This window comes from Salvelinus namaycush, chromosome 8 (assembly GCF_016432855.1).
Source record: "Salvelinus namaycush isolate Seneca chromosome 8, SaNama_1.0, whole genome shotgun sequence".
Classification (NCBI taxonomy): Eukaryota; Metazoa; Chordata; class Actinopteri; order Salmoniformes; family Salmonidae; genus Salvelinus; species Salvelinus namaycush.
In genome coordinates this window covers 21,037,064-21,060,899 of record NC_052314.1, presented here as the reverse complement: position 1 = coordinate 21,060,899, position 23,836 = coordinate 21,037,064, and the positions used below count along the sequence as shown (strand labels likewise).

Genomic DNA, 23,836 nt, shown 5'->3' with positions numbered 1-23,836 from the left:
TCTGTGTTTTCAAATTTTGGGATCTCTCGTAAAGAAGTTTCTCTCATTGCAAACTGGTGAGGTTTACAAAGAGACATTATTATATTGTGACATTTGGTGCCATTTTATTACAATCAAAAACATATACCTTATGAGCCCTAACAATGTTTCATTACTATTTTTGTCAAATGTAGCATCAATTGTGACATTCTTGAGCAAAACCAAGCACCTATAACCCCATGGAGGGACCCTGGTTGAATTTGTGCCAAGCTAAGCTGGTACGTTGTACTTCAATATCCAGTAAATTACGAGTTAAAATATTCAAGATATTGTGAGAAAGTTTGATAATATAATTATTTTTACTAAATGTTTTCAGGTTATTATTCAGAATATATTGATATACCTTAGCTTTGCTCAAATTGCGAGATTTTATAAGGACAATGAAAAAGTATGGGTGAAGTACTTGTGACTTGGAGAATAAAAGCTGTACTATCAAATGTATAAAACCATATTTCTACAGTAATTGTGAATTTGTGTTATAAAAATATATTATATATATGAATATACAAATAGTCATTTTTGTATATGTTTAAAATACAATTAAATATAAAGTGACTATATGGTACTATTCTGTCTAATTACGGTGTTGATGTAAATAATGGTGATTGAAAACAAATTGAGATAATTTATTCATATAGATTGTGAATGTACTCCAAGCTTTTGCAGTATGAAGACTAACTGGACTTGAATGCTGCTTCATTTTTTGTGCAAAAAGTAATTTTAACTATTGAAAGAGAATAATTCTGTTTAGTTGGACAAATTTCGTGACAGTTTATTATACTATTTATTTGCACATGCAAGTTTAATCCTTCCATTCTTTTTATGTATTAACATGAAGATTGGTGAAGTGTGTGTGTAATATATATATACACACAGCACCAGTCAAAAGTTTCGACACACCTACTCATTCAAGGGTTTTTCTTTATTTTTACTATTTCATAAATTGTAGCGAAGACATCAAAACTACGAAATAACACATATGGAATCATGTAGTAACCAAAAAAGTGTTAAACAACTCAAAATATGTTTTATATTTGAGATTCTTCATATTAGCCACCCTTTGCCTTGATGACAGCTTTGCACACCCTTGTCTTCACCTGTAATGCTTTTCCAACAGTCTTGAAGGAGTTCCCACATATGCTGAGCACTTGTTGGCTGCTTTTCCATCACTCTCCTTATTGGTCAAATAATCCTTACACAGCCTGGAGGTGTGTTGGGTCATTGTCCTTTTGAAAAAACAAATGATAGTCCCACTATGTGCAAACCAGATGGGATGGCGTATCGCTGCAGAATGCTGTGGTTGCCGTGCTGGTTAAGTGTGCCTTGAATTTGAAATAAATCACTGACAGTGTCACCAGCAAAGCACCCCCACACCATCACACCTCCTCCTCCATGCTTCACGGTGGGAACCACACATGTGGAGATAATCCGCTCACCTACTCTGCGTCTCACAAATACACTGCGGTTGGAACCAAAAATCTCAAATTTGGACTCATCAGACCAAAGGACAGATTTCCACAGGTCTAATGTCCAATGCTTGTGTTTCTTTGCCCAAGCAAGTCTCTTATTATTATTGGTGTCCTTTAGAAGTGGTTTCTTTGCAGCAATTCGACCATGAAAGCCTGATTCACGCAGTTTCCTCTGAACAGTTGATGTTGAGATGTGTTTGTTAATTGAACTCTGTGAGGTGCAATCTGAGGTGCAGTTAATTGCAGATTTCTGAGGCTGGTAACTCTAATGAACTTATCTTCTGCAGAAGAGGTAAGTCTGGGTCTTCCTTTCCTGTGGCGGTCCTCATGAGAGCCAGTTTCATCATAGCACTTAATGGTTTTTGCGACTGCACTTGAAGAAACTTTCCCCCCCAAAAATCCAGATTGACTGACCTTCATGTCTTAAAGTAATGATGGACTGTTGTTTCTCTTTGCTCATTTGAGCTGATCTTGCCATAATATGGACTTTGTCTTTTACCAAATAGGGCAATCTTCTGTAAATCAAATCAAATTTTATTTGTCACATACACATGGTTAGCAGATGTTAATGCGAGGGTAGCGAAATGCTTGTGCTTCTAGTACCGACCATGCAGTAATATCTAACAAGTAATCTAACAATTTCACAACAACTACCTTATACACACAAGTGTAAAGGAATAAGAATATGTACATAAAAGTATATATGGATGAGCGATGGCCGAATGGCATAGGCAAGATGCAGGAGATGGTATAGAGTACAGTATATACATATGAGATGAGTAGTGAAGGGTATGTAAACATTATATAAAGTGGCATAGTTTAAAGTGACTAGTGATACATTTATTACATCCTATTTTTAATTATTAAAGTGGCTAGAGATTGAGTCGGTATGTTGGCAGCAGCCTTTCAATGTTAGTGATGGCCGTTTAACCTCACTAGGGTATGTGGGACGGTAGCGTCCCACCTCGTCAACAGCCAGTGAAACTGCAGGGCGCCAATTTCAAAACAACAGAAATCCCATAATTTAAATTCCTCAAACATACAAGTATTTTACACCATTTTAAAGATACACTTGTTGTAAATCCAGACAAAGTGTCAGATTTCAAAAAGGTTTTACAACGAAAGGACACCAAACGATTATGTTAGGTTAGAGCCAAGTCACAGAAAAAGACAGCCATTTTTCCAGCCAAAGAGAAGAGTAACAAAAAGCAGAAATAGAGATAAAATTAATCACTAACCTTTGATGATCTTCATCAGATGACACTCATAGGACTTCATGTTACACAATACATGTATGTTTTGTTTCGGTAAAGTTCATATTTATATCCAAAAATCTGAGTTTAGGCGGGACGCTACTGTCTCACTTGGCAAAAAGCCAGAGAAAATGCAGAGCGCCAAATTCAAATTAATTACTATAAAAATTACTATAAAAATCAAACTTTAATTAAATCACACATGAAAGATACCAAATTAAAGCTACACTGGTTGTGAATCCAGCCAACATGTCAGAATTCAAATAGGCTTTTTGGGCGAAAGCAAACGATGCTATTATCTGATGATAGCACCATTGTAAACAAAGAGAGAGAAGCATATTTCAACCCTGCAGGCGCGACACAAAACGCAGAAATAAAAATAATTCATGCCTTACCTTTGACGAGCTTCTGTTGTTGGCACTCCAATATGTCCCATAAACATCACAAATGGTCCTTTAATCCTGTTCGATTAATTCCGTCTATATATCCAAAATGTCCATTTATTTGGCGCGTTTGATCCAGAAATACACCGGTTCCAAATTGTGAAACGTGACTACAAAATATCTCAAAGGTTACCTGTAAACTTTGCCAAAAAATTTCTAACTACTTTTGTAATACAACTTTAGGTATTTTTTTACGTAAATAATCGATCAAATTGAAGACGGGATGATCTGAGTTCAGTACAGGATTAAACCAACTGTAGCTAGCTTTCTGGTCATGCGCTTCTAACAAACAGGACATTTCGAGTGATCCTCCTTCAAGATGGCCGTACTTCTTCATTACACAAAGGAATAACCTCAACCAATTTCTAAAGACTGTTGCCATCCAGTGGAAGCGGTAGGAACTGCAAGAAGGTAGCTTAGAAATCTGGTTTCCCAATGAAAACTCATTGAAAAGAGAGTGACCTCAAATTTTCTTTTTTGAATGGTTTGTCCTCGTGGTTTCACCTGCTAAATAAGTTCTGTTATACTCACAGACATGATTCAAACAGTTTTAGAAACTTCAGAGTTTAGTCAAATCTACAAATAATATGCATATCTTATCTTCTGGGAATGAGTAGCTGGCAGTTTAATTTGGGCATGCTTTTCATCCAAAATTCCGAATGCTGCCCCCTACCCAAGAGAAGTTAATAGTCTGATGGCCTTGAGACAGAAGCTGTTTTTCAATCTCTCGGTCCCAGCTTTGATGCACCTGTACTGACCTCGCCTTCTGGATGATAGCGGGGTGAACAGGCAGTGGCTCGGGTGGTTGTTGTCCTTGATGATCTTTATGGCCTACCTGTGACATCGGGTGGTGTAGGTGTCCTGGAGAGCAGGTAATTTTCCCCCAGTGATGTGTTGTGCAGACCTCACTATCCTCTGGAGAGCCTTACGGTTGTGGGCGGAGCAGTTGTCGTACCAGGCGGTGATACAGCTCAACAGGATGCTCTCGATTGTGCATCTGTAAAAGTTTTTGAGTGTTTTTGGTGGCAAGCCGAATTTCTTCAGCCTCTTGAGGTTGGAGGCGCTGTTGCGCCTTCTTCATCACTCTGTCTGTGTAGGTGGACCATTTCAGTTTGTCCGTGATGTGTACGCCGAGGAACTTAAAACTTTCCACCTTCTCAATTACTGTCCCGTCGATGTGGATAGGGGGGTGCTCCCTCTGCTGTTTCCTGAAGTCCACGATCATCTCCTTTGTTTTGTTGACGTTGAGTGTGAGGTTATTTTCCTGAGACCACACTCCGAGTGCCCTCACCTCCTCCCTGTAGGCCGTCTCGTCGTTGTTGGTAATCAAGCCACACTGTAGTGTGGTCTGCAAACTTGATGATTGAGTTGGAGGCGTGCATGGCCACGCAGTCATGGGTGAACAGGGAGTACAGGAGAGGGCTTAGAACGCACCCTTGTGGGGCCCCAGTGTTGAAGATCAGCGGGGTGGAGATGTTGTTTCGTACCCTCACCACCTGGGGGCGGCCCGTCAGGAAGTCCAGGACCCAGTTGCACAGGGCGGGATCGAGACCCAGGGTCTCGAGCTTAATGACGAGTTTGGAGGGTACTATGGTGTTAAATGCTGAGCTGTAGTCGATGAACAGCATTCTTACATAGGTATTCCTCTTGTCCAGATGGGTTAGGGCAGTGTGCAATGTGATTGCGATTGCGTCGTCTGTGGACCTATTGGGTCTACGGGGCGATAGTCATTTAGCTCAGTTACCTTAGCAGGAATTGGAACAATGGTGGCCCTCTTGAAGCATGTGGGAACAGCAGACTGGGATAAGGATTGATTGAATATGTCCGTAAACACACCAGCCAGCTGGTCTGCGCATGCTCTGAGGACAAGGCTAGGGATGCCGTCTGGGCCGGCAGCCTTGCGAGGGTTAACGCTTTAAATGCTTTACTCACGTTGACTGCGGTGAAGGAGAGCCCGCAGGTTTTGGTAGCGGGCCGTCTCGTTGGCACTGTATTGTCCTCAAAGCGAGCAAAGAAGTTGTTTAGTTTGTCTGGGAGCAGGACATCGTGGTCCGCGACGGGGCTGGTTTTCTTTTTGTAGTCCGTGATTGACAGTAGACCCTGCCACACCTCTCGTGTCTGAGCCGTTGAATTGCGACTCTACTTTGTCTCTATACTGACGCTTAGCTTGTTTGATTGCCTTGCGGAGGGAATAGCTACACTGTATTCGGTCATGTTTCCGGTCGCCTTTCCCTGATTTTAAAAGCAGTGGTTCGCGCTTTCAGTTTTGCACGAATGCTGCCATCAATCCACGGTTTCTGGTTGGGGAAGGTTTTAATAGTTGCTGTGGGTACAACATCACCGATGCTCTTGCTAATTAACTCGCTCACCGAATCAGCGTATTCATCAATGTTATTGTCCGATGCTATGCGGAACATATCCCAGTCCACGTGATCGAAGCAATCTTGAAGCGTGGAATCAGATTGGTCGGAACAGCGTTGAACAGACCTGAGCACGGGCATTTCCTGTTTTAGTTTCTGTCTATAGGCTGGGAGTCGTGGTCAGATTTTCCGAAAGGGGGGCGGGGCGGGGCAGGGCTTTGTATGCGTCGCAGAAGTTAGAGTAACAATGGTTCAGGATTTTTCCCGCCCAGGTAGCGCATTCGATATGCTGATAAAATTTAGGGAGTCTTGTTTTCAGATTAGCCTTCTTAAAATCCCCAGCTACAATGAATGCAGCCTCAGGATATGTGGTTTCCAGTTTACATAGAGTCCAATGAAGTTCATTCAGGGCCATCGATGTGTCTGCTTGGGGGGGATATATATGGCTGTGAATATAATCGAAGGGAATTATCTTGGTAGATAATGTGGTCGACATTTGATTGTAAGGAATTATAGGTCAGGTGAGCAAAAGGACTTGAGTTCCTGTATGTTGTTAGTATCACACCACGTCTCGTTAATCATAAGGCATACCCCCCCGCCCTTCTTCTTACCAGAGAGATGTTTGTTTCTGTCGGTGCGATGCGGGACGAAACCAGGTGGTTGTACCGACTCCGATAGCGTGTCTCGAGTCAGCCACGTTTCCATGAAACAAAGAACGTTACAATCTCTGTCTCTCTGGAAGGCAACCCTTGCTCGGATTTCGTCTACCTTGTTGTCAAGAGACTGGACGTTGGCGAGTAGTAAACTCAGGAGCGGTGCGCGATGTGCCCGTCTACGGCGCCTGACCAGAAGACCGCTTCTTCTGACCCTCCTGCGGCGCCGTTGATTTGGGTCGCCGGCTGGGATCCGATCCATTGTCCTGGGTGGTGGACCAAACAGAGGATCCGCTTCGGGAAAGTCGTGTTCCTGGTCGTAAATTTGGTAATTTGCCGTCGCTCTTATATCCAATAGTTCCTCCCGGCTGTATGTAATCAAACTTAAGATTTCCTGGGGTAACAATGTAAGAAATAATACATAAAAAAACAAAATACTGCATAATTTCCTGAGAACGCGAAGCGAGGCGGCCATCTCTGTCGGCGCCCCTACCTTGTCACAACACAACTGATTGGCTCAAACGAATTAAGAAGGAAAGAATTTCCACAAATTAACTTTTAACAAGGCACATCTGTTAAATGAAATGCATTCCAGGTGACTCCCTCATGAAGCTGGTTGAGAGAATGCCAAGAGTGTGCAAAGCCGTCAAGGCAAATGGTGGCTACTTTGAAGAATCTCAAATATAAAATATATTTTGATTTGTTACTACATAATTCCATATGTGTTATTTAATAATGTTGATGTCTTCACTATGACTCTACAATGTAGAAAATAGTAAAAATACAGAAAACCCCTGGAATAAGTAGGTGTGTCAACTTTTGACTGGTACTATATATATATATATATATATATATATATATATATATATATATATATATATATATCTGTGTATATATATGTGTGTGTATATATATATATATATGTATGTGTGTGTGGGGGGGATTCAGAATGCATTTTGCAGATGCGATCTGTAAATATTTAAGATACATTTTTATAAATAATATTTAAAATTGAACAAAAAATGTTGTGCAGCAAATAACAGAGCCATTTTTGGCTTTGGATGTAAATTTTTTCAGTATTTAAGAAGTGTTTTGAATAACGTATGAAAGTATATTGTACAAATATTAAAAATGTAACTTGTTATTCTCATGGTCCTCTGTGGTCTTTATATTGTACAATGATCATATTAAAAATAGTATTTCTTTCCCCTACTGTACATTATGAAGTTCATTTGAACATATTTCATATAATACAGTTGTATGTGTATGTTTGTGAGGTGTTTATACAGTATGATAAGGCTGGCATATTCTCACTGCCCTCCACACTTCACTTCATTCCAACTAGGTGGTGTTGTATCACATGTGATACCGTTTAGAAAAAGAATAAAATCAAAACACTAACAAAGGATCAAAGCACCAAACACACCGCTGCCTTGTGCACTTTTAATGTGGTTGGATTTGAATCCATATAGTTGTTCGAAAGTGACTGAAGAAGACAAATTACAATTTTTTTTAGGCTAAAAGGTACTTTAAACAATCAAATATACACAGAGTGTACAAAACATTAGGAACACATTCCTAAGATTGAGTTGGAACCGCTTTTGCCCTCAGAACAACCTCACTTCGTCGATGCATGGACTCTACAAGATGTTGAAAGCATTCCACAGGGATTCTGGCCCATGCTGACTCCAATGCTTCACACAGTTGTCAAGCTGGCTGGATGTCCTTTTGATGGTGGACCATTCTTGATACACATGGGAAACTGTTGAGCTTGAGAAACCCAGCAGGATTGCGGTTGTTGACACACTCAAACTGCCTGGCACCTTCTAACATACCCTGTTCAAAAGGCACCTAAATATTTTTTCTTGCCTATTCACCCTCTGAATGGCACACATACACAATCCATGTCTCAATTGTCTCAAGGCTTAAAAATCCTTCTTTAACCCATATCCTCCCCTTCATCTACACCGATTGAAATGGATTTAACAAGTTACTTCAATAAGGGATCATAGCTTTCACTTGGATTCACCTGGTCAGTCTATGTCATGGGAAAAGCAGGTGTTCCTAATTTGTACACTCAGTGTATCTCCACAGTGTCATTTAGTAATTCATTCTTGAGAATTATAGAACATTTAAAAAGTCTGTCTGGATCTGAGTATCAAACAGGTCAAGGTAAATCAGTAGAAATGTATCAGATTATCTTACAATAACCATACATTCAAAAGTAAACCCATGCATTATGTTCTGAAACATTGAATGCAACATTTGACAAAAGAATAAGCTTGCTAGTACACATTTTGTTGAAAAGTAACACTTATTTTTCTCCATATATAGAGAAAAATAAGCCACCTACAGGCTTTTCAGTTTGTAATGCCATGAAACATTGCTATTGGTTGATGATCTTGTAAACAATATTACAGCAGGGTCTCCCTGTAGTTGTTGTTCAACAAGACAAGTTACACTTCAAATCATAGGCTCCAATGTCAAAATAAATGCAGTAAGTTTCAAGGAAAATATCGTACACTCATTAATCATCAAACGTTATTTTCTCACCTATCTCATTTTGAGTGTTGTAGCCTTTAATGCAGTTCACTATGTAGGGATCCTGCTTTGTAGATAGTCCAGAACAGCATCATTTCCTCTGGCTATGATGGCTGCTCTCGGGTTGTGGAAAGGATTTCCATCCAGCATGAGGGCCCTGAGGGGAAGACAAGGGAGAAATGAGTGAGAGACCAGATTCAAGCCAGCTTCAAGCCAGTACATCCTTCTCTCTGGACAACAACAGTTCAGACAAAATCACAACTACAGTATGTGGATCAAGACATATATGGATGTCCTAAAGCTCATACCTTTTCTGATTGCTATTCAACACCACACCTGACCCAAATATATTGTCCCCTAAACACAGTGTCATATCCTGGTCCCTACCTCAGGCTGGTGCAGTTGCCAAGTTCAGGTGGCACCTGCATGATGTAATTGTTCTGCAGGTCCAGAGTGGACAGCTTGTCTAAAGCTTTGAGCTGCAGTCGGTCGATGGCTCCCACCTGGTTGTTACTGATCAGAATGGTCTCCAGGGTAGGAACCTGGTACAGCACCTCCGGAACAACTTAAAACCTGTCAAAATATGACATGTCAAATTAATCATCAGTATAACTCATGTACTTGTGTATATTACGATGATTACATCCCTTTAATGTAAGAATTTCCCTGTACTGTTTTAGATCTGCTGTATCCTGTCCATCTGATAAATAAACTTTGAAACCTTTAAGATCTGAGTGCTTACCTGGTGAATGACAGTGATTGATGTCAGAGACGGAGTCCTTCATCTCCACAACCGTGAAGACCAAGCAGAGGCTCCCTCAAACACATCCAACAATGTCATTACAACAGTTAGCTGACGTTCTCTATCAACAATGGCTTTTTCAACTGTGATAACTTTTCAGAGTGTTGGGATTCTTACCACACTGTTTGTGTTTTTCCTCCAGAGGCCCGGACTGTGGTGTGAAGTCACTGATGTAAGCAGAGTACCTAGGGAGCATTGCAGCCAGCTGGTTCTTGCTGACACTGGCAATGGGCTCACTGTCCACAGCATTAAACAGGTCATCAGGAACACACACCGCCTGCTTGTCACTGGGACCAGGGTCACACACACAAAACAACAGTTTACTGACAGCACTACATTACATCACAACACTGCTCAAAGTGTGACTAAGCAATGCTATGGCATTGCAGTATCATTTTGTGGTAGAACGTTTAAGGAGTTTTTAACTTTCCCAAAATGTCTTAAAAACAGAGCTTCAAACACGGCCACAAAACAATAGTTCACACATGTGTAGTCCAAAGTCTTCAGTGTTTTAATGGCGTGCACGTTGATCTTTGCTTGACTGAGCAGTGTCAGGCTCATCTCTGTTGCCATCTGGATCCTCTTTAGATCAAAATGAAGAAGAAAAAATCTCATCTGTCCAGTGATACGAGACAGTCTAGTAAATGAAAAGTGGCCTCTCCACAAAACCTTGCAAAGTAAATTAACCGGTCTAGTCGGTGATTACGAGAACATGTCCTTCTGCATAGACAGAAAAAGACTGTGAAACATACTTATACATACTTATACCTTGAAACATACTTATACCTTTTATTCAACCCCTCAAGTATTTCAGCAGTTTATTGGTTCTTTTCTGTGAAGTAGACAAAACATTATCAGATTACAGAGTCTAAATTGGCTACATTGAAACTCGACATTGAGGTTCATTGAGGTTCTACTGCATTGGTAAAACAAACAGGACTTTGTATGTATTTAGACATTGATGAGAGAAGGTAATGAGATGTCGTCCTCGCAGTCAGGTCGCCGTGGATGTGTCTCAGAGGGTTGCCCTCCAGGGTCAGGATTTCAGTCTGAGCATTAGGCCAAGGGCAGCTGGCAGACTGGTTCACACATACAAGGAAGACATACAGTAGAAAGTCAACAACACTCAATGATAGCTCCAGGCAGTTAAACACTACACAGGACAATTTGGGGTGTTTTGACTTGTTAGTGTTGTTGGTATTTCACTTGTTGCTATTTGTTCTGTGTATACATGTGTTATGTGCACAGGTGAAAGAGTATAGTATGCACTGAGGAGAGACCAGGGGAGATCAGATCAGGCAAACTTACCTGCTGATGCCATTGTTGATTAGGTCTAGGCACTCCAGGCCTTGAACTAGTGTGATTTCCTCAGGGACACTCTTTACCTTGTTGTCCCTCAGCTCCAATTCACTAAGAGTGTTCAGGTGTTTCACGTGCTCTGCCTCCACCTCAATCTGGTTATAACCCACAGGGCACACACTGGTTGAGTCAATGTTGTTCCAACGTCATTTCAATGAAATAACGTTGAATTAACACGAAATAGGTGTTGAATTGACGTCTGTGCCAATTGGGTACCAACATGCAGCTCCTACCAGACAGGTGATATAAAGCTGTCAGATTGCATAGGCCACTTATTAATTTACAAATAATTCATACAGGTGATCTCATTAAGATCAAAAGCTCTTCATCGAGGAAACCTGACCATCAGTATCCTTATCTTGAGCCTTGAGGAGGGCAGTTCAGGAAGAAAGAGCAGTTTGTTTTGTCTCAGACAGAGCTGGTCTAGAGACACCATTTGAGACAAGACTGGAGGTATGCTCTCAAGCTGATTATGTGTGCAGTCCAATCTGTGGAGGCATTCATACAGGATGTTATGCTTCAGCCATGTTTATGACAAGAATATTGAAGTGGACGCACCCATTTCCATCCGGCAGACAATATATAAAAAGACTAAACAATAAAGAAAACTAAAACTTGCTGCTAATGTTGTCTTACTTTCCATGACACTGATTCCTGAGGGAAGCTTCACCAGATGATTCAAGTTGCCCAGACAGTCAGGGACGGCAGTAAGCTGGTTGTTGGAAAGATCCTTTCACCAACAATAGAAAAACAAGTCAGCGAGGATAATCCAAAGAGTTTGTCTAAGATAATCACTTTGTTACCTTGACACGTTTTCTCCATCTTTTTTTCAATAGTGTTTTAAGCCCGATTCTGAGCTTACGATGTCATCCAGGTTAGTGAGCTGTCCCACTCCTTCTGGCAGCTCCTCCAGTGGATTCTGCTGCAGCTGGAGACAGGTGATGTTCTTCAAACTAAGTAAAAATACTTTAAAGTACTACTTAAGTCATTTTTTGGGGTATCTGTACTTTACTATTTAAATTTTTGACAACATTTCCTTTTCCTTTTCACTACATTCCTAAATATTATTTTTTACTTTTTACTCCATATGTTTTCCCTGACACCCAAAAGTACTTGTTACATTTAGAATGCTTAGCAGGACAGGAATGGCCCAATTCAGGCACTTATCAAGACAACATCCCTGGTCATCTCTACAGCCTCTGATCTGGCTGACTCACTAAGCACAAATGCTTCGTTTGTAAATTATGTCTGATTGTTGGAGTGTGCCCCTGGTTATCGGAAAATATATATATATAAAAAAAATAGCGCCATCTGGTTTGCTTAATATAAAGAAAGTAAAATGATTTATACTTTTTCTTTTGATACTTAAGTGTATTTTAGCAATTACATTTACATTTGATACTTAAGTATATTTAAAACCAAATACTTTTAGACTTTTACTCAAGTACTGTAGTATTTTGCTGGATGACTTTCACTTTTACTTCAGTCATTTTCTATTAAGGTATCTTTATTTTCACTCAAGCATGACAATTGGGTCATTTTTACACCACTGCATAACTCCTCCTCCAAACTATTTCAGTTTGTTGTGACTGGACCAGAGAGACCAGGCCTATAGAGAAAAGAGACCTTGTTTTTCTTTATAATGGAACTTTGTCTTGTGGCATTTCTCATATGTTGAGTAACTTTAGTTGACAATAAAAGGATGTGAAAAATCCTTCCATACCTCAGACTGAGTTTCTGAAGATTTTCCAACTCTCCAATAGATTTGGGTAAAGAGGTAAGCTGATCATCATGGACATTGGGAAATCGGAATACAGAATAGAATGTCAAAGGGTCATCATAAACATTAAACTTATCAAACTATGTTTCTCCCATAAATCTTGAGCGCATAGACCTTCCATTCAAGCTTTGAAAGGGTCTACTCTAGTCTATTACTTTTTAAATCAGACAACACAAAATACTTCAGAAAACAATAATACCCACATCCTCTGATAAAACTTCCAGCATGTTTGAAGAGAGAAGCAGCTTGGTGAGATCTGTCTGGGCCCACCAGCGCACATCTGCCCCAAAGGACAGGTTCTGTTTGGCCTTTTCAGATGTGTCCAAGTTCAGCCTCCACACACTTTGTGGGACTACAAATGCAGAATAGTGGGAGAATAGTTAGCATTAGCTAGCATACAGTACATGCATTCAAGTGGTCATCAGTCAACCACCAACCAATACCATAGCTATCCTTTTTAATGATATGTCATGACAACTACCCTCTGGGCGCAGATGTCAATTCAATGTCTATGCCACGTTGGTTCAATGTAATTTTATTGAATTGACGTGGAAACAACATTGATTCAACCAGTGTTTGCCCAGTGGATAGGCACTGTTTCTTCCCAGACAGTAACCTTCAGTCACCCTTGGCCCAGATAAATTCAGTTGCCTGCTTTTTCTGGTGGTTTTCAACAATCCATAAGGGGCAGCAGCCGGTTCCTCTTTTTCTGTTCCAAATCCTTCCCTAGAATCTACTTTGACACCTCTTTTGAAGATATGAACTTTATGTCCTGTATACAAAGCATTATGTTCGGGGCAAATCTAACACAACACACCACTGCTACTCTCTGTTGTCATCTATGCATAGTCACTTTAATAACTCTACCTACATGTACATACTACCTCAACTAACCGGTGCCCCCGCACATTGACTCTTTATCGCTACCCCCCTGTATGTAGTCTCGCTATTGTTATTTTACTGCTGCTCTTGAATTACTTGTAACTTTAATCTCTTATTCTTGTCCATATTTTTTTGTAACTTCATTGTTGGTTAAGTAAGCATTTCACTGTAAGGTCTACACCTGTTGTATTCAGCGCATGTGACTAATACAATTTGATATGATTTGATCACTGCGTACCACTCTTCATATTTTCAAGCATGGTGGTGGCTGCATCATGTTATGGGTATGTTTATCATCGGCAAGGACTAGGGAGTTTTTTAGGATAAAAACAAACGGAATAGAGCTAAGCACAGGCAAAATTCTAGAGGAAAACCTGGTTCAGTCTGCTTTCCAACAGACACTGGGAAACAAAGTCACCTTTCAGCAGGACATTTACCTAAAACACAAGGCCACATCTACACTGGAGTTGCTTACAAAGACAACATTACATTTTCCTGAGTTGCCTAGTTACAGGTTGGACTTAAATTGGCTTGAACATCTATTACAAGACTTGAAAATGGCTGTCTAGCAATGATCAACAACCAACTTGACAGAGGTTGAAGAATTTTAAAAATAACGATGTGCAAGAATTGTACAATCCAGGTGTGCAAAGCTCTTAGAGACTTACCCAGAAAGACTCACATGTGTAATCATTGACAAAGGTGATTCTAAAATGTGCAAATATTGCACAATCCAGGTGTGCAAATCTCTTAGAGACTCACCCAGAAAGACTCACATGTGTAATCACTGACAAAGGTGATTCTAAAATTATAGACTCATGGGTGTGAATACTTACGTAAATTAGATATTTCTGTATTTCATTTTCAATACATTTGCTAAAATTTCTAGAAACATGTTATTTTCATTTTGTCATTATGGGGTATTGGGTGTAGATGGGTGATGCAAAAATATATTTAATCAAGGCTGTAACACAAGAAAATGTGGAATAAGTCAAGGGGTATGAGTCATTTCTGAAGGCACTGTAAGTTTCAAGTTTCAAGTTTTATTAGTCGGTATACATCGTCCAACAAGTTGCTTACTTGCAGGTCCCTTCTCGACAATGTAAACAATAAAAAACTGAACAGACTAATAAGAGTCTGGTAGCAGTAGTTGTGATGTGTGTGTAGCATCAATGTACAGTATAGAGTATGTGTGTATGTCTGTGTCTGTATGTGATAGGTGAGAATTATCTGTTAATTGAATGATTACAATATTCCACCCTGAAACATATAATTGTATGGAATTGATTAGAATATATAAAATCATAATCAATAAATGTGTAGTCCTAGTCAGAATTAGGGTAAAGACCATATGTCTTTATGGTATTTTAAACACAGACTGTCTGAGCTTGGTGCCGACCTAACTAGAGATTTGGGAGAGAACGGGGAGTACGTCTCAAGGACAAGGTCACTAATCTGGGTAGCAGGACGTGTGTGCGTATGGTTGTGTGAATGTGTGGGCGTGAGAAGTCAGTATAAAATTAATTGTTTTGTATTCTTCACTTTAGAACGTTCTCTGAATAAATTGTACTAACCTTTTGTATAAGCTGAGTCTTTGACTAATTATTATTATACCCATGGTCGTACAAACCTCGGGAATTGGTCAGAGCTATTGATTGATTGTTATTATCATTGGGATTGGAAATTCTCTTATCAATTGGTCCTTCGAAGCCGGATTTCAATACCTGTTTTCTGTCGTCCCATGGGAGCGCCGAAAACCGTGCATGGACGGATCAGAGATCCGTAAGTTAAAGACCTGACCTCTGGAAATTGAGGTTCCATTTCAGGCCGGTGGCAAACTGGTACACGACAGAAAACGCTGACGAAATCCAACCAACATTGAATTCTCAGCTGCAAGATAAGGTCGGTGATCTTTATTCATTAGTTTGGGGTTAAATTCTAAACTTACAAAAAATTAAAGCAAGATGAATGTGAGGGAGGATTGTTGGGTAACTGTAAAAAAGGGGTAACTGTAAAAATAACAGTAAGTAAGATTTCTATCGGGTATAGTGTCCATATAATCTAATGTAGAGAAAGTTTAAGACAAAAGTATCTATGTTAGTGTTGGCAGCACTGGGTCACAGATCTAATTAAGAAATGTCAAAGTACAGTATCTAACAGTAAGACCTAAAAGTAAAACTGTTTGAAGTACAGTATGTAACAGTAAGACCTAAAAGTAAAACTGTTTGAAGTACAGTAGCCGGAAAACATAATATAGAAGGCAAAATAAAGTAAAGTAAATTACGTTAGTCTAGGACTTACGGTAGTAAGTGAGATGTAAGTATAATAACAGATTATAGAAATAGAAAGTAGAAAGAGAGAAAGATATGAACACGAACAAAGAGAGAGCAAGCCATAGCCGGGAGAGGAAAGAAGAGCCAGAACCAAGAGAGTCTAACCTTAAAAAGCGATTAGCACCGTATAATAAGCCAGGGCTGAGGGAGGTTCAATCAGATTGGGAAGAGGATCAGTGTCCTCTCATAGAGCTTCCTAATCCTAGAGCAGGCGAAGCTGACCAATCGGATACCTTACAAGTGTATCGACCCTGGACTCAGAGAGATGTAGCAAGAGCAGTTGAGGGAATAGTACATCCAAAAACAGGAATAGATGGGTTTAGGAGAGATATGGAGGGACTGACCGAGAGTTTTAAACTAAATACAGGAGAATTGTAAAGGGCTGTCCGACAGATAGTGGGGAAAGACTGGGCAGCAGTGAGGGGAGCCTGGGTTCCAGGGCAAGGAGGAGAACCGGTTTTACCATGGGCAGGAGATGGGGATTATGCAGACAAATTGACACAGCTCTGTAATAATCTTAGGGACTATTACCATAGACATGCAGACTTTTCAAAGATACATGAGTGTGAACAAGGGGATGGGGAAACTGTTAGCCAGTATTTAGAGAGACTGAGGGACGTGTTCAATGCTAATAGTGGACTGGTAGATCCTAGACAGGGAGAGGACGAACCTTACCACCAACAGTTAAAAATAGCCTTCTTGAGTGGTATGAAGCCTGAAATTTGCCAAATCATAAAAGAGACTCTGATAGGGTGGGGAACAACCACATTAGCTGAAGTAAAGAGGTATGCTATACACCCTGAGCATAATGGCAAGGAAAAGAAAACTAAGAAAGAACAGACAGGAGCAGAACATTTGATCGCCACTCTTGGGGAAATTGCAGGAAAGATTTTAAAAAGAAAGGGGGAAACAGGGAGAGCAGAAGGTGAATAGAAGCCGAGGACAGAAAGTGCTACAAACTGCAATAAAACAGGCCACATGGCAGAGGATTGTAAGGCCCCACCAAGGAACTGTAGACAGAGACAGTTTAGGGAGAGACAGAAGAGGGAACGTAGGCGAATGAGAGAGCGAGAAGAGTCCGAGGATGAGGAAGAACAGGCATGACTAGAAAGGAGGACAGGATTTGGCAACATTATTGAGAAAATTACAAGAAGGATATCAGCAGGGGAAAAAATTATGTGCTTGTGAGACCTAATAACTTATCAAAAGTCATAATAGTAATTATTCCTAAATTCTGAGTAGGAGAAGGAGAGAGGCAGGGACAACGAGAGCGAGATTAATGAGAATCCTCGCTGGGGAAATGCTTGGACCTTTAAATTAGGGCTATTTTCTGGGAATTGTCTCGGTGCTGGAGTTTATGACTACAGAGAATTATAATAATAGGGTTATTTGCGCCTCACTCTTTTCAATAGTGCTGGTGGTCCAGGGTTAAAACTATTGCCTACAACGCGGGAGACTCGGGTTCGTAGCTCAGCCTATGCACCGATAGACTAAAATTCATTATGATTGTAATTCAACTATTTATAGGTTTTTCCCGGAAAGGTACGGTTGTTAGTGTTTAAGATAGCTTGTCGAACCCGTACTACTGCTGCTGCAGTCAGCCAACAATGATTTGCAATTCACTGAAATTGCTGCTGCCTGGTCACGGGCTGAGCGCCTGCTGCTGACGTCACTCACAATGCACTTTTGCAGCCAGGCAATGATGTTGTGACTGAGGGTGGGACAGAGAAAATTGTTTGTGTCATTTAGAGGGAAAATGCGTAACATAACTCAAACGGAAGGAATTTGCATTTTGGCGCAGTCCAGGCAGTGCTGAGGGGGATAGTTTGGCCTGCTCTTTGTTCGGGTTCTTGTTGGATGTGGAGGGGGGGCTTTGAGTCACTTTTCAAAAGTTTCTAAAAGTTCCAAATACATTTTTAAAAAGTAGCTAAATTTGTCAGGGTAGTTGGAAAAGATGCTAAATCTAGCAACAAAATGTCTAGGTGGGCATCACTGGTTGGTTGTGGCTCACTGGGCTATATTTGGCTGTAAGTGATTCAGGTCTGAATAGTTGAATCGTAAAAGTTTTGTGATAGTTTCTGGTTATTGATTTTTGGTTTGATTGTTTAGGTAACACCAGTGAATTTGAACAGGAAGTTAATGTATTCTAAACATTAAAATCTGTTTCCATTACGTGCAACCATGTCCGGTCGGTAAAGGGGATTGCAGGTTGAGTTCATTTTATTTTAAAGGGACAGTGCACGTTAATCACAGTTGTGGGTGTCTAATGGCAGGATATTCCTATTAAGCATTTTGGGAGACTGTTTGCAGACAACAGACTGAATGGGATTTAATGTTGCAAAGCAAGCTTGGAGCGCACGTTCAATTAAGTATAATGAACCATTGAGGAAATGTAAAACTAATGATTGGAGGGAGTACAATGGAATTATCATTATTATTAGGTTTTGTTTGTAGTCAACGTTTGGATTTCTGATTCCGGGTAGTCTGACAAAGTGTTTTTTGGGGGAAAAGGAATGCTTCATTGTCTTTCTGTGGAAATGTTTTCCGGGGCTGTAATCTTGAAGGGAGCGAGTGAGTGAGATAGAGGCATGTTTCTACCAAAATTGAAAAGGCCTGGATATGTTGTGTTTGTTTTTAGCCTTTGGGTTTGAGGAGATTTCCATTTACCTAGAGACACGATATCTAAAGGGGTACACACAGGTGGAATATCAGAAGTTTTATTTTCTGAGTTTTAATTAAACACATGAATTCTGTTGATAAGGGAATGTTCTGGGCATCTGGGATACAACATGTAGAAAATGTTTGAGGGGTTTTCTTTAATTGGTATAATATAAATTGAGTAACACGACTGTAAAAGGGTGGTATGACTCTTGACCTCTATCTTGGCTTTTTCCCTTGTGGTCTGATCAGCCTCATGGGAGGGCCATTTGGATAATGAATTTAAGGTCATTTGTGATACTGATTTTAAGGTAAATTGAGTAATTGATAATTATGAACGAATTTATAGTTCTTTGAGGTAGTGGTAATTTGAACCAATGAGAAGAAAGAAATGGCATAGCCTTGGCTTAATGGTAGACTTATGTTAAGTATTTAGAATCTAATCCAGACCAACAGGACAGGGATATATAACATCTGTGGTGATTCAGAATTATTGAGAACATCGAGATAACCTTAATCAACCTATGTAATTACTTTAGAGATGGCCACCATAGACAGGTCATTTTTCCAAAATCTATGAGTTCAGACAGTGAGACACTGACTATTATGAGAAAGAGCGACAGACAGATAGGAGAAAGGGCAGACGGAGGAGCCCTCCCCGCACTGCTGAGACCTTGAAGGTTTGGGAGCAGAGAGGAGAAGGTGGGGAAGGGGGGCCAGGAAATCAGCAAGATAGGAGTGACACAGAATGGGTAGATATCAGTTACTGAGTGAAGACAAAAGGGGAAAGAAAGCTTAGTTGGTTTCTGGAAATAAGGTGTTAAACACGGAAACATTGCCCAGAAATTATTCGGCACAGCAGGCCGAAATAGTAGCATTGACTAGTGCCTGTGAAATAAGAAAGGAGAGAAAGGTTACTGTTTACATAGACAAGCACATATACACATATACATCTAAGACCATACAAAGCAGCACAGATATCTCTTAAAGTAGATAAGACACTGGACAGAGAATTGTTTAGATTTGCGGCAGTATTGATACAAGGGCGGAGCCATGTATCAAAGGGGGGATGGGATAGGACACTTTGTGGCCTATTAAATAATAATAAAAAAATGTTTTTATAGCGTTCCCAACTTACTTGGCGGACACGATTATGGTAACTGAAATATTATGTCAAGATATTATCCCTCGAGGTGGTTTACTAGGATCTAGTTCTTTAAATAATGGATGACATTCTAGCTAATCAGACAGAACACACGAGAAGACTGTTTGTTAACCTGTTTGGGCTGCAGGGGCAGTATTGAGTAGTCGGATAAAAGGTGCCCATTTCAAACGGCCTCGTACTCAATTCTTGCTCGTACAATATGCATATTATTATTACTATTGGATAGAAAACACTCTCTAGTTTCTAAAACCGTTTGAATTATATCTGTGAGTAAAACAGAACTCCTTTTGCAGCAAACTTCCTGACAGGAAGTGGAAAATCTGAAATCGATGCTCTCTTCTAGGGGCTGCCTATTAAAGTCCTTGATATTTAAAAGTTTAGATGCACTTCACACGTCTTCCACTAGATGTCGACAAGGAGTGAGAGAAGAAATGGAGTGTGTAACTTGATCTGGCCTCGATTTATAGCTCTTTGCATGACGTGTCACCAGTTTCCTGTTTTCTTGAGCGCGAACAGGGACCTGGATTTGCCTTCTGATAAGCTGCCGTTATGGACGACTAATATCTCCGGCTTTGATTTTATTTGATACATGTGACAATATCATCGTGAAGTATGTTTTTTCAATATAGTTTAATCAGATTATTGAAATTTTTTCGGGAGTTTTGCCGTGTTCCGTTCTCTTCCGTTTGTTGACATGGAGAGATTCGCGCCACTTGGCAAGTGTGCTTGCTAAATCGAGAGGGAAAGAGGCCGTTCTAAAACCAAACAACGATTGTTCTTGACAAAGAATCCCGCTGCTTTCCCCCTGCTGCTTTCCCCCCGCCCCCCGCTGCTTTCGGTGCAATTTCTGATTGTAGCTGCAATGTAAACTATGATTTATACCTGAAATATGCACATTTTTCGAACAAAACATAGATTTATTGAATAACATGTTATAAGACTGTCATCTGATGAAGTTGTTTGTTGGTTAGTTTGGTTGGTTCTTGGTTAGTTAGGTTGGCTTTGTGCATGCTACCTGTGCTGTGAAAAATGTCTGTCCTTTTTTGTATTTGGTGGTGAGCTAACATAAATATACGTGCTGTTTTCGCTGTAAAACATTTTAAAAATCGGACATGTTGGCTGGATTCACAAGATGTGTACCTTTTTATTTTCTGTATTGGACTTGTTAATGTGTGAAAGTTAAATATTTCGAAAAAATATATTTTGAATTTCGCGCCCTGCACTTGAAGTGGCTGTTGTCATATTGTGGCCGGCCTCGGGCTTGCAGCCAGAAGAAGTTAACTTCTCTAGGATAGGGGGCAGCATTTTCACGTTTGGATGAAAAGCATACCCAAATTCAACTGCCAACTACTCGTCCCCAGAAGATAAGATATGCATATTGTTAGTAGATTTGGATAGAAAACACTCTGACGTTTCTAAAACTGTTTGAATCATGTCTGTGAGTATAACAGAACTTATTTAGCAGGCGAAACCCCGAGGACAAACCATTCAGATAGTTTTTTTTTAAGGTCACTCTCTTTTCAATGAGGTTTCATTGGGAAACCAGATTTGTAATTGACCTGCTTGCAGTTCCTACCGCTTCCACTGCATGTCAACAGTCTTGAGAAATTGGTTGAGGTTATTCCTTTGTGTAATGAAGAAGTACGGCCATCTTGAACGAGAGTCACATTAAGTATCTTGTTAGATAGAAGCGCGTAACCAGAAAGCTGGCTATAGTTGGTTTTAATCCTGTATTGAACACAGATCATCCCGTCTTCAATTTTATCGATTATTAACGTAAAAAAATACCTAAAGTTGGATTACAAAAGTAGTTTGAAATTTTTTGGCAAAGTTTACAGGTAACCTTTGAAATATTTTGTCGTCACGTTTGAGCAATTTGGAAGCGGTGTTTTTCTGGATCAAACGCACCAAATAAATTGACATTTTGGATATATATCGACGGAATTAATCGAACAAAAGGACCATTTGTGATGTTTATGGGACATATTGGAGTGCCAACAACAGAAGCTCGTCAAAGGAAAAGCCTATTTGAATTATGACATGTTGGCTGGATTCACAACCAGTGTAGCTTTAATTTGGTATCTTTCATGTGTGATTTAATGAAAGTTTGATTTTTATAGTAATTAATTTGAATTTGGCGCTCTGCATTTTCTCTGGCTTTTTGCCAAGTGAGACAGTAGCGTCCCGCCTAAACTCAGATTTTTGGATATAAATATGAACTTTACCGAACAAAACATACATGTATTGTGTAACATGAAGTCCTATGAGTGTCATCTGATGAAGATCATCAAAGGTTAGTGATTAATTTTATCTCTATTTCTGCTTTTTGTTACTCCTCTCTTTGGCTGGAAAAATGTCTGTGTTTTTCTGTGGCTATGTACTGACCTAACATAATCGTTTGGTGTGCTTTTGCCGTAAATCCTTTTTGAAATCAGACATGTTGGCTGGATTCACAACAAGTGTAGCTTTAATTTGGTGTCTTTCATGTGTGATTTCATGAAAGTTAGATTTTATAGTAATATATTTGAATTTGGCGCTCTGCATTTTTACTGGCTTTTGACCAAGTGGGACGTTAGCGTCCCACATATCCTAGAGAAGTTAACCTGTCTAGCCCCACCCCCCCCACATTCCACTGAAAAGGCAGCGTGCGAAATTCAAAAATATTTTTTTGAAATATTTAACTTTCACACATTAACAAGTCCAATACAGCAAATGAAAGACAAACATCTTGTGAATCCATCCAACATGTCCGATTTTTAAAAATGTTTTACAATGAAAACACCACGTATATTTACATTAGCTCACCACCAAATCCAAAAAAGCACAGACATTTCTTTCACAGCACAGGTAGCTTATACAAAACCCACAAATAGAGATAGAATTAATCACTAACCTTTGAAAATCTTCATCAGATGAGTCATATAACATCATGTTACACAATACATGTATGTTTTGTTCGATAATGTGCATATATATATAATAAAAAATCTCAGTTTACATTGGCGCGTTACGTGCAGTAATGTTTTGATTCCAAAACATCTGGTGATTTTGCAGAAATACTCATAATAAACATTGATAAAAGATGCAAGTGTTATTCATATAATTAAAGATAAACTTATCCTCTATGCAACCGCTGTGTCAGATTTCAAAATAAACTTTATGGAAAAAGATTAATCTGAGAACGGCGCCCAGAGCACAATCCAGCCAAAGAAATAGTCACCATGTTGGCGTCAACAAAAGCTACAAAAACACTATAAATATGCACTTACCTTCGAATAACTTCATCAGAAGGCACTCCCAGGATTCCCAGATCGACAATAAATGACTGAAAAGTTCCATAAAGCCCATCATTTAGCCACTTGTTGTTAGAATGTTCAGCCCAGGAATCCATTTTCATGACGCACGAACAATCCCTCCAGACAAAAACTCAAAAAGGTCCGTTACAGGTCGTAGAAACAGGTCAAATGATGTTTGCAATCCATATTTAGTATGTGTTTTACATTAACCAAACCTGTATGTCCAAGATTTTATGCTCCACAGGTGAATTACAGGAGAAGGTGATTCACTCAATCCAGTCCCTGAGGAGAATAGACGGGAAGCAACCCCGTTGGGAGGGGCCAGACCAAGTACTCCTGGTGACAGCCTTCGCAGTGAGAATAGCTGAAAGAGCTACCTGGGGCATATCACACATTGCAGGAGGGTAAGACACACTGACACTGTCGAACAATCACAGAGTTAGGAGAAGAACCGAAACCAATAGGGTTCGGGGGTTACCTCTCTAACGAGGATTCCCTGACCCCGCCCTACCCTCCCTGTGTGCGTTCATAGAAGTGGAAGTATGGTCTGGCCTCTAGCTGCTGATATGTTCCCCCGGGAAAGGGTGGGGCTTTACAGGAGTGCTGATTGGTCTGAGCTGTCTTATTATGCGAGCAAATATTCCTAAATACACCATGACCCATCCGAGAATGCAGAAGGTGGTAACTTGACACATAGTTTAGACGATGTGGATTTTGTATTAACCAAGCATAAGAGATCACTTGATTGGGATAAACAGGAAGTGAGAGTGGAGATTGGGAAGGATGTCTCAGTGGAGTTCTAT

The 23,836-nt window shown here is 40.0% G+C and overlaps 1 pseudogene; it reads right to left on the bottom strand.

Annotated features, from left to right (window-relative positions):
* Nucleotides 1-8,809: 8,809 nt before the first annotated feature.
* Nucleotides 8,810-15,199, bottom strand: LOC120052065 (annotated as a pseudogene).
* Between the last annotated feature and the right edge of the window lie 8,637 nt (nucleotides 15,200-23,836).